The following is a 12,015-nucleotide window of genomic DNA, read 5'->3' on the forward strand; positions in this document are numbered from 1 at the left end:
AAGGCTTCCCAAGCAGACCCTTGCTCCTCCCGGGTCTGGGCTGCTGCAGGCAAACACTGTCATCCCGCTGCCTGGATCTGCCTGGGCAGAGCTCTGTAGTGGAACACGGTGACATCCATCCAGGCCTAGTTTTTGGGACCTGGGCCCAGTGGCCCTAACATCTCTCCTAATCTGGGGAGACTGGTGTTCCTGGCTTGGGAGTGAGACAGGCAAAGAAGTGGGATTTCAGGAGGGAGGTGGAGTGGGTAAATTGAGTGCCCAAGAAAGTGTATAAAAGGAAAGAGAAGACAGAACGGTTGGGCTTGGTCTGAAGTTGCACTTCCCAAGCACACAGGCCTCAGAATACGGGATTCCAAAAATGTTTTGTACATGACTGTCCCGGGGTGAAACAAATCCAAATTCGGGGCATTCTGTCCTAGACTTCCCTCTTGGAGATTCGCTTTGTACATTTGCATCCTAAAAGCATAAAAATTCCTTCTCGATGACTCCGACCACCCTGCAGCCCCTCAGCTGTTCCAGGGCTGAACTCAGTTGCGGATGGGCGGGAGCCCCAGGCTGCTGAAACCCGTGCCAGGACTGGCTCCGCTGCCCAGCGTCCTCTGCAGGTGGCAATTAAAGATCTCCTCCGCCCGCCCCAGGTACTTGGTAATTTTCAGCTTTGCAGCCTCGCGTCTCTCCTTGTTGGGATGGACGTGCACGCCTCGGAGCAGAACGTCCATGCCGTTCTGGTAGTGATTGAAAGCTGCCTCGTAGCCCTGACTGACATCGCGTCCAGGGCCAGCCGGATCTGCGTGGCTGCGTCCACCAGGTAGTCGCGCTTGGTCACATCAGAGCCCCCCGGAGCCACCTGGCTGTGAATCTGTTCCAGGTACACTCGGGCCTCTCAACGTGCTTCTGAGCAGTACTGAGCTCCAGGCAAAGGCAAGGGCCAGGGCCGGGGGAACCCTCGCAGGCTACCAGGCTCATGGCTGCCCTGCGGCTGGGACCTGCCCGAGCCAGGAATTTGGTCCGCGTGGCCAGACCTAGCCCTGCCGCCACCACCCCTTCGCCCCCGTGGGGAACCTCGCGCTGCCTGTGGCTGCTCTCAGCCCTCCAGCCCCAAAATATGCTTCTTGAAAGTAGAAATAAGCAGTGGAGAAAGCTATTAACATGGCAAATGAAAGTATCTTAGGTAAATATTATCAGATTCCACGTAAACACTAGCCTGTATTGTCAAAGGGAGGAAATCAGTGGTCTCCTGTTGCTCCCTAACTTCAATACACGATTCTCTGATACATTTTCAAAAGCACAGAATACTGCTTCTGAAATAAATATTCCCGGTGAAAACTGTGAAAGTTGAATTATTTCTATGGCATTATCTATATATTTATATAAACAACTCATCAGGATATTATTATAAAGTTAAGATCAAGAAAAAACTACAATAAAATTGTAAATGATTTTAGCTTGTTTGAATTAATGCAAAAATATTGAAGAGCAAGGATAACTTATTTAATAGCAAACATTGGAATGAAATAAGATATGCTAAGGTGTATTAGTACCTCAAATTTAAACTTTCAGAAATTGTGGGTTTTATCAGACACTGACCACAGATTTCACATTCTACCTCTAATGATACATGCATTACATCTTTTCCCCTTGGACTAAAAGAACATTTAGTCTATTATGATGCTTTTTATCATATTTTCTGTCATTAATACTTTAATTTTCTTCTGACCTTTAGCTACTAAAATGGATATTAATTATAACTAATCATACCCCATGAACCAGATGCACTCTTGTTGCAGCAAAGTGTATCAAAGCTCAGTGTTACAGCTCAGTTGTGACAGCAACCTAGATCCGGGCAAGAGACCAAGCAGCACTCAGAGAGTTGGAGAACTCAGGTTTATTACACTGGTGGGCGCAGAGAACATAACACTTCAAGCTCTGGACCCCATCTGTAGGTTTACACAGACTTTTATAGGCTGCCAGTCTACACTTTGCAACATCATATGCAAATAAGGTGTAGCAAAGTTGACTACTTAGGAAGAGCTTTGTAGAAATGGACTGACCAGGAATGAGCTCCATGCAAATGAGGTGCTACAAATGGACCAATCAGGAGTTAGCTTAGGGAACCAATAGAATCTTAGGGGTAAGTTCCACTTTCCTAGCAGCCATTTCAGGAACAAAAAGCAAGATAATGCCACTGGGCCAGGGAAACAGATTGTGCTGGCCGGAGACTAGTGGCCTTGCCTGGGGGTCCTGCCTGTCTTTTTCACGGAGCTTCCCACCTCACTCTAAACATAAAGCCTTTTGGCACAATTCCGATGCCTTTGAATAATCCAAAGACTTGATAAACCTCATTCTCTCCAGATGGTTTTGCAGTTCTTTTGAATACGTTTTAATAATTGGTTTTTAGTTTGTGTTATTCCTTTACTCTTTAAATGTCATCTACTTTTACATCAATCATCCCATTAGCTTAATTGTCTTTCATACTCAGTAGCTTGCACTGTGAATAAACTAAACTTTGGATTTACATAGAACTGGCCTTTACCACTTAGCTGTGTGATCCTGGGAAATTTAGCCAGTCTTTCTGAGACTCAGTTTCCTACCCTGTAAATTAAGAAGGATAATACTTAGCTTGGAAAATTCTTGTGAGGATTAGAAAAACATGTATAGCTCCTAAGGAATTAGAAAAATGACTATTACTTAATCTTCTAAAATTTTATCATTTATGCCTATCTGCCTTTAAATTTGCCTCTTAAATCTTTAAACTTATTCGAGCTCTAGAATATTTGCAAAATCTATAGAAATATCAGTTTATATTTCTCTGAATAATATTGAGCCATTTTACATGTATATAGTGTTATAGTTCAAGGTAATAAAGTGGATGTTTATGTAATTTTCACAGTATCCTAGTGATTACATAAATATGTGAATAAAGATATTTTCCGTTATAAATTTAAAATGATGTATTGTACTAGATTTAGAAATGTCCATATGCTGGTTATTCCTTTCCCCTACTCAAATGTCTTTACATCTCTCCTGGCAACACATTTGTCTTGAGAGCCTGGCCATAGACTGCATCACCAGCCCTTGCCCTCTAGCCAAACTGCTTCAGTTTGTGTTTGGCTAATGCAAGACAGTAGGACATAAAAGTTCAAGAGAAGAGAGAGGTCATTGTAATCATTGCCCTTAGCACATTCCATACTGGGATCTGGCCTTGGCTACAGAAGTCCCCTTCCTTTCTGAGAAGAAGCCCTGTTTGCACAACAGTAATGTCCCTATATTTCCTGTGTTCCGCAGCCTACTGCCCTACCAACTCTCTGCTGAGAACAGTGTTCCAACAGTGGTATGGAGAATTGGAGTTTGCAGAGTACCGTGAGCCACTGAATTGAGGAGGAAGATTTCAGAGTCCAGGGCAAATAGAGCAACTCATTTGTGGAATAGATCATGGAGAAGACAGAGTTGTGCAGAGAAGGGTGCCCAGAAGTCCAAGTGCATATTCACTATAAATGGATGGTTCAGGACAATGCTATAGATACACAGAGCAAGATCATGCAAGGACTGTGCACTGGAATAGAGAATGTAGAGGTTGAACACATCAGGGAAGGGATTATCAGCAGATCACTAGAGTGCTGGTCTTCTGAGAGTAGCAAGGTCTAGTTAACCGATTGTTACCATCGCTAATGTCCAGCTGAGACACCTGGAGCCTCGGCAGTATGAATCCACAACGTAGAATGGCATCTATTCTAGACCTTCCTCAATAAAGTCTAAAGGTAAACTTTGACAAGATCTACAGGGACACAAAATTTGGAGACTGGGTCCTGACAAATTATAGGCTTGGCAAACACTTAGGGTTTTCCATAGATCATTAATTATAAAAAGTATAAATACAAAATCCAAACTGTCAGGGTGATAAAATAATTCCCATCTCTTCTGAGTCAAGAATGAGCAGTCTTCAGAAGAGAGTAACATATTCCAGTCTCTAGAACATATTACTCCCAGAGTCTATTCATCAATCAAATTTACTGGAAATTCAAACAAGTGAGGAAATGCAATCCATAGTCAAAGGAGATGAAGAGGAAAATGAATAAAGGGAGTAGGAGAGGAGGAAGAAAATAGAACTTAACCCCAATTAGCTCAGCATTGCACTTGGCACAAATGATTCTAAAGCAACTATGTTTAAAGCTGCTTAAAAGCTTTTATTGAAGCTTTTATTTCATTTAAAAACTTCTAAAGCTATTCTAAAGTATTAAGAGAAAATAAATGGTCTTAATGAGTGAATGAATGGATAGAAAATCTTAGTAGAGAAAAGTAAACTAAAGAAAAATCAAACAAAATTCTAGAACCTACTGAGTGGACATGAGATTATATACAAAAAAAAAAAAAGAAAAAGAAAACTAGTAAACATGAAGACATATAATATAAATTACCTACTTTGAAGATCATAGAAGGAAAAAATGAAACAAAATGAGCAGAACTTCAAGTATCTATTGGGCCAAAGTCAAATGGTTTAAAATAAGTAATTGGAGATTTGGAGGAAAAGGTAGTGCACTTGAGATGGAAAAATATAGGTGAACTCAGAGCACAGACCTCCCGCATTTGATATAAAGCACAAGTTGACAGAGCTTAGAAGCTCAACGAGATAAACAACAAGATAACCAGAGCTAGGTAGGCCTTCATACTTTATAAAATCCAGAGGTGTCTTACAGTCCTCCAGACATGAGCTGCCTGTCCTGTTTATGACCTGAACACTTCTATTTAAAAAAAAAAAAATCCTTGCAAGAAAGGACTGAGCTGGAAAGAGCAGAAAAAATATTTCTATATCAGTAAAGTAACTGAAAGACTTTCATGGTTGTATTTTCCAACTCATCTTCCTTTTGACATTTATTTTTCTTCACAGCAGCAACAGTAACATGATTTCCCTTTCTTTTTTTCCCATCTTATTGTTACCCTACACATCCCAACCTAGTGCTAATCACAGCTGTTCTGGTTATTATCTCCTTCCACACCTCCCTGGTTCTTCCTTTTAAGCCAGGAGTTTGCTTTAGAAGGAAGAGTACACTGAAGGGCAAAAAAAAAAAAAAAAAAGGTGAAAATCAGGCTTTTTGTGATTCCAAGGAGCGGTCATAGCTCTTGGCACATCAGCAAACAAGTCGCAAGGACTTCTGAATTCCCTTGCAGGCTTTCTTTCTTGTATGGCTTGGAAGGCAAGCATGTGAGTGACAGCTAGAATGACATTACCATTTGAGGGACACAGTCCTGCAGGTGACATAGTGCAGAGAAATAAAGAGAGGTGAAAGCTAGGTTGTCTTGAGTTGGTTTTCACACCACTGAAAGTATATTTTAGTTTAAGTGTAGTGACAGCCCAGCTCCAACCTGCTGACAGGTGGCTGCTAGCAAGAAAAATATTTGAGTCTTACTGTCAAGGTACAAGCTCTCATGTTAACCAAAGAACATTTTTTAAAAAGAGTATTTCAAAGAACAATGAAAACAGAGAGAAATATATTTAGCACATACATTGTGCAAAGACAATCTGCAAGCCCTAAGCAGGGCCCCACTTGGCAAAGGGCAGGTAACTGAATTCCCCAGGGGTGACTGCCTCCGAGAATGAAGGAAACCCTTACAGAGGAGGGCTGGTGCCGGGCTTGGGCACTGTGTGGCTAGGAGAGCTCACTGCAGGTGGCAGAGTCACCAGAGAAGTACCATTGAGAGAGACAGTCACCTTGGTTTTCTAACCAGAAAATTAGAAAATAAAATGAATTAGTTTAATATACTCTGAGCATTATGTGCATGTGGCATACTGCTGCTGTCTACTCACTAGAACCTTGGATTGTCATTAATGAGACTGAAGGCCATTATCAGTTGATACGTGTGCACTTCTAAAGGGCTCACCACGCATGACCCTTACCTAGAGTTTTCATCACAGCACTTTGAGGCTCCTGCTGTTGTTATCCTCATGTTACAGAAAAGGACGTACAAGCTCAGGGAGTTGTTGATATAATTTCTCAATGTCATACAGCTTTAACAGGTAGTGACCTTGTCTCAAACAGAGACAAAATGAACCATGGCCCTTGCTCTCAGACATTTAGTGTAGCTTCCTATATGTGCTGTGAATTCATTCTGAATGCTAAGTTGCCTGTCTACCAGGACACACAGCTTTGGGAAGCAAGGATGAGGCTGAAAAGAGATACCTTGATATCAGGAAAAACAAAACCGACACTGGAAATCAAGGGGGCAGGTGTCTGTGGCTGGATGAACATCCATATTGTCCCCATATTCAGTTAAAAAGATTTGAGCTTCTGGATCACTGAATCACTGACCCCAAAAGGGTTAGTGGCAGAATGCGCAAGGCCTCAAGGTGACTTGGCGCTTTGCCTTGCTGCTTGTTTTTGCTTTGTTTTTGGTGTTTTCTGTGTGTGTGTGTGTGTGTGTGTGTGTGTGTGTGTGTATGTCAGATTTATTAAAATCTGCCTCTTAAATTTTAGGCTTATATATAGCATACAGAATTTTCTATGAATTAAATTGCATTCTAATGAGTCTATGAAATGCATTCATTTAAGGACCCTTAAACAATATGCAATAGACTCCATATAATTCTGCCTCCTTCAAATAAATACTTGTCTGTATAAGTGTAAAATATATTTATTAATTTCAGAGCCTAAATAATATTACTAGTTTATTGCTATTTGAGTTAACATATAGGAAGGCAGGTTGGAATGGTGGTCATGAAAGGATCAGAGAGAGGAGAGGAGGGCCAGCCGGCGCTAGTCCTCCTAAAAGAGAGTAATTATCAAATTACCAATAAGGGGGCTCCTCCACACCTTACAATTAAAAATGTTTGTCTAGAGTAAAAAGGACGCTTTACTGACTTCTGAGAATTAACGACTCTTCATCTTCCATCACTGGTTTTGTGTGCTCCATTAGCACTCACATTGACCAACAGTTATGCCAAAGGGACGTATAAACCACTCCTTTTAAGGTTAGTAATTGGAAAATACTAGACTATAAGGAGATTCTTCTCCCTGTGTGGGATTGTTATAAAATTTATATCTTACAGCAAAAGAATTGCTAGTTCATGAAATCTTATCATCACTTTTGAAGCTGAAGAAAGTACAAGCAATGGCATAGATGCTTCATGCACCAGCAGCGGTATCTAAGCCATGTGTCTCAAGAATATCTTACAGGCATATACAAAGAAAGAAAGGTTTTACATCCCTACATCAAACTGGTATTCTGAGGAATAATCTGTTTTATAAACATGTACATGTTGCTGTATGCCCTTAAATCGATATTATTTACCTCGCAGAAGATCATAGAGAAAAGAGAGTATCCGCTTTGCAGAGGCAGCCTACAGGATGGGCCAGCGCAGATGACGGCGCGTGGGAGAAAGCCTGCAGGTAACTCCTCTCGCTCCGTGTACCCCTGCCAGCCCTGCCGTCAGAAGTGAAGTCTGTCTCTCCCTCTTGATCAGGGTAAGCTGTATGAATTGCTTTCTTTTTTTTTAACAGACTGCAACTAAAGTAAGTCTGTTCCAGTTCTCAGCCTAGCCCTTAAGAGGCCTCACAGTTTCCAATTTCAGCGTTGGAGCCCCGGGCCATCATGTAGAAATCTTGCTCCTCGCTGAAGAGACATGGCCTTTCCAGCCACCCCACGAGAGGTCCAGGGCCTGTGTGTAAAACCACTTTGAATGTTGCAGTTCTAGCCGGGGTCCTGGGTACGAACAGCTCAGACAACTTCATATGTAAAAGAACCAGCAAGCGGAGCCCAGACAGCCTGGAAAATGATGAGAGCCATACATCATTACTGTGTTGAGCCACTGAGTTTGGGGTATAATTTCTTTTCTGGGCTTAGATAACTGGAGCATACAGGAAGCTAAGAGACAATAACCGAACCTAAAGACTTAACTTCAAGCTCTCCTTAGGGGTTTCAGATTCTAAAATAGAGAGATTTCTCCAAAGCAACAGGGTAAAATCTGTTACTATAAGTTAAGAAGAACATTATTTAGCGAGGGAATAATACATGTTCAAATAAACTTAAGCAAAGTCACTTAAATTAATTGAGAAATGACAACCAATTACATGCCAAGTATTAGTTGCTTTCGGTAATGTCTCTTGAATACAATCCCTTCTTTTCAACCTCACACACAGGGCAAAGAGCAGACCCTTCAGGCTTCCCTTAAGGATAGCCAAGGAGCTCCTGCTCTCCCACCTCTGTTTAGCTCTTCTCCGATTTATTTCTAATTCCTAATGTGCTGCTTTCTAAAATATAGATAAATTCATGACACTTAATATTCTGCAGTGACTTTTCATTACCTTAGGAATAAAGTCCATGCATGTCCAAGGAGTGGCTTTCCAGCCATCTGGGCTCTGACTCCAGTTCTTGCCCGCCCTCAATTCGTGCTACTCTCCTCAACGCCAGACTCTAGGCCTGTAAAGTGTCTGCGCCTCTGCATCTGCTGCTCTTTCTCTCTGAATTTTTCTTTTCCCCTTTAGGTCTAATACCTATGTACTAAAGATATACCCTTTATCTGACAATGCCCTATACTCAACTCTGAGACATTTATCCTGCCTTTAAACTACCACAGCACTCGGCATGTGTACCCATCCCGGTGCTTAGCATATCCCATTCGTGTGCTTCCTACCTACTGGAGGAGAGCTTTTAGATCTATTCCAGCTCCCAGCTTAGAGCCAAGAATGCTACCAAAAATAGTTCTTGCTGGATGAGCACGTGAATAATAGATGAAGTGGGTAATGCTTGTGGCAATACTTTACAAAGTTAAAGGTACTTTGTAAATATTATTTTGATGATTTCTCTATAATGGATTATAAAGTTAGTTCCTATTAAAAGTGAGTGAAACCAAGAAAGTTAAATACATACATCTCAGATTACAGTGGAAGTGGTTACATCTACATCCAATGGAAGTAGGCTTGAGGGTTGCCTGTAAAATAAAAGTAAAAATAAAACATATTTATCTTATATATATTTGCCTCTAAAATGAGTATAAAATAATTTTACACTGTTTTTTAAAGAAACTGGGAAATAATGAAAAGAAAAATGTTAGGACTGGGAAGTGATCTTTCAGCTTATGTTGCATTTGCCAAAAAATTAAACTGTTTACAACTTGATCATGGTAGTTTTAAAAATGATTGGGACAAATAGAGCTAGAGTAAAAATAAATTAGATATATTGAAATAATAAGAAGCAAGTATTTAAACTAAGCAATATTTCACTTAGTCACAGAATTGAATTTACCATCAGAATGAGAAAACATTTGTTGAGTGTTTCTTAAATACCAGGCATTATACTAAGTGCTTTGTAGGTGTTATCTAGTTTAGTTCTTAGAAAATCTTAGGAGATAAGAACTAGCATCTTCTCTTTATATGTGGAAATTTGGTGTGGAAATGTGGAAATGTGGAATTTGCAGATTTCATTAAGGTAAAGATCTCAAGATGAGATCCTGCATCCTGCATTGCCCTAAATCCAAAGATAGGCATCCTTATAAGAGACAGAAAAGAAGAAAACCCACAGAGGCACAGGGGAGAAGGCCAGGCAAGGATGGAGGCAGAGATTGGAGTCATGCTCTCACAGAGCAACAGCTGGCATCACCAGAAGCTGGCAGAGGGGAGGAAGTGTCTCTCCTAGAGACCGGAGGGAGCACAGCCCTACCAGTGCCTCAGTTTCAAGCTTCTGGTCTCCAGAACTTTGAGAGAATAAATGTCTGTTGTTTTAAACCACTGTGTGTGGTCGTTTGTTACCACAGACCTAGGAAACAAATAGAACACCTATTTCCCATTCCCTCCATCAGTCAAGGGTGGTGCTATGCCTCGGGCAGAGCACCAGGTAACTTCCTTAGTTGCTTAGGTTCAGTAGCTAGTGAAGGCTCTCCTGAGGAGGTGACATTTAAGATTATACCAGGAGTATGTCACACAGGAGGGAACAGAAAATAAGACAGCTAGAAGGAACAGGCAATGCAGAGCCTTGAAAGAACTTAGTATTTGCAAGACAGAAAGGAGACCAGTATGGCTGAAGCGCAGTGGGTGGCGGAGCACAGGAATTGGGTAGTTTGTGGGGCAGTTGAAAACCAGCCAGACCGTACAGGTCTCTGTACAACTTCTCAAGGAATTTGGGTCGCATCCCCAGTTCAGTGGAAAGCCATCCAATGATTTCATATTTAGGGTGGAAGGGTAAGGGAGACACAGGCAGAATACATGATCTCAGTTTGTATCTTAAACAGGTGAAGTTAAACCCTACGGACAAGGAACTGGAAGTCAAAAGCGTGGAAGGAGGGGGACGAGGAAATAGGCTTTTTCAGTTGTCAAGGAGGCGTGACTGGACTCTGAGTAGTGGCCATGATGATGGAGACATGTCTCTGAGGAATTTTGTGGAGGTGCTACTCGACTTGCCGACAGACGTGAAGGAAGGAAGTGAAACATCGGCTCTGCAATAATACACCAGAGGCCATGGTGGAGCACAAAAGTGAGTGACTTGGAGTGGAGACAATTAAGAAATGTTCCTTAGAGGAAGAGATTCTTGTATATATGAGTAATAGCGGCCTGCTCCTATTTTTTTTTTTAACTGTGGGAAACAAGAGGCTGTAGGGAGAAGTACAGATAAAGGATTTTTGTACCAAATGTTCTTCTAACAAAACCAAGTTGCAGTTGAGCTGTTTATATCCCTTTGACTATAAAGAGCAGTAATTATACACAACACTGAAATGCTAAATTATTCAATTGCCTCAAACTTGTTAACTTCACATTCTTTCACTATGTGCCTGTTTTACGTCCATCCTCTGCATCAAGACATTTTTAGATTTGTTTTAAACCTGGAATTGTTTTATTCAAAGTGAGCACATTCAAAACTATTTCTACTTGATTCCTGGAAACATTTTTGCTCTTCTCAGCAGTTCTGCAGGATGACCTTCTAAGGGTCCTGTTAAAGTGAACTCACTCTATAGACAAGGTTTCGTATCAGCTTTTCACACTTACTAGAGGGGGCATTTTTTCCTCCAAATCATGTAATGGTTCTCTCTATGAATGGTATTCTGTGATTTTGAGTCTTAAGCTATTCTATTTTTAAAAAGTCACTGGCTGGAGTATTGTTTTTAAAGAATTACTTCATTTTTAAAAAGATATTGCATATTTGCTGCTTGTCTCAGTGGCCTACTTTGCTTTTCCCAGCTCTTCACTACCTTATTTCCTTATCTCCAAGCTGCCTCATATTGTCTGCTTGCATTTTAGGAAAACATTCTAGTTTGTTGTTATCTATAATAAAGGAATGCAAAGTTATAAATGCCCATAGGTGGTGGTTTGCACAGATGTGAATCGCCTACTGAAATCAGTGAAAGACCGCTGAGTATGTATGAAAGGAGACTCCAGGTAGAGTCAGACCACACCGTGTCAGAGAGAGAGTCTGCGTGACTGCCGCCATGTACACAGCGCTCTCGTCTCTGGAGCAGAAGATGACTACAGGAAGGCCCTTTTCACACTCAGTCTGCTTAGTTTTACACTCCTGAGTTTGAATGCCTGAATGAAGAACTCTGAAAAAAAAATTGTGACTTAGAGGAAAGACAGAGGTTTTGGAAGAATTCATTTACTCTATCTAGAGGAATATCCTTGAAATTTAAAGGAAGAATGCCTGAGGCTTTAAGAGAAAGGACAAATTATAGAATTATTTTCTGGAAGAAGAAGTATAGATTAAGAATGGAACTGAATTATGAAGGGCTTATATAAATTAATGAATGATATAAGATGATCCTGCTAACCGCTGATGTTTTTTAAAAATCCCTTATTTTGAAGAGAGCAGGGGCTAATTTTCCTTTGTCAGTGAGCATCTTAAAGGTAACATAGCACAGAAAAATCTTAATATTCCCCATTTACTCCCCAATCCTGAATATGTGTCTTCTCAAGTCCTTTTTATCTTAATATATGTCAGAACTGTTCTCAGAGTTCCACAAGGCAAGAAACTTAACAAATCTCATGAAATATGAGATTAGATTAAAAAAGCAATATTTCAAAATTAATTAGTACATCG

At 40.8% G+C, this 12,015-nt stretch overlaps 1 pseudogene; it reads right to left on the reverse strand.

The window, feature by feature from the left end:
* Positions 1-456: 456 nt before the first annotated feature.
* On the reverse strand, positions 457-966 carry LOC140688581 (ribosomal protein S6 kinase-like 1 pseudogene; annotated as a pseudogene).
* Between the last annotated feature and the right edge of the window lie 11,049 nt (positions 967-12,015).

Source organism: Vicugna pacos, chromosome 23 (assembly GCF_048564905.1).
Source record: "Vicugna pacos chromosome 23, VicPac4, whole genome shotgun sequence".
In the NCBI taxonomy this organism is placed as follows: domain Eukaryota; kingdom Metazoa; phylum Chordata; class Mammalia; order Artiodactyla; family Camelidae; genus Vicugna; species Vicugna pacos.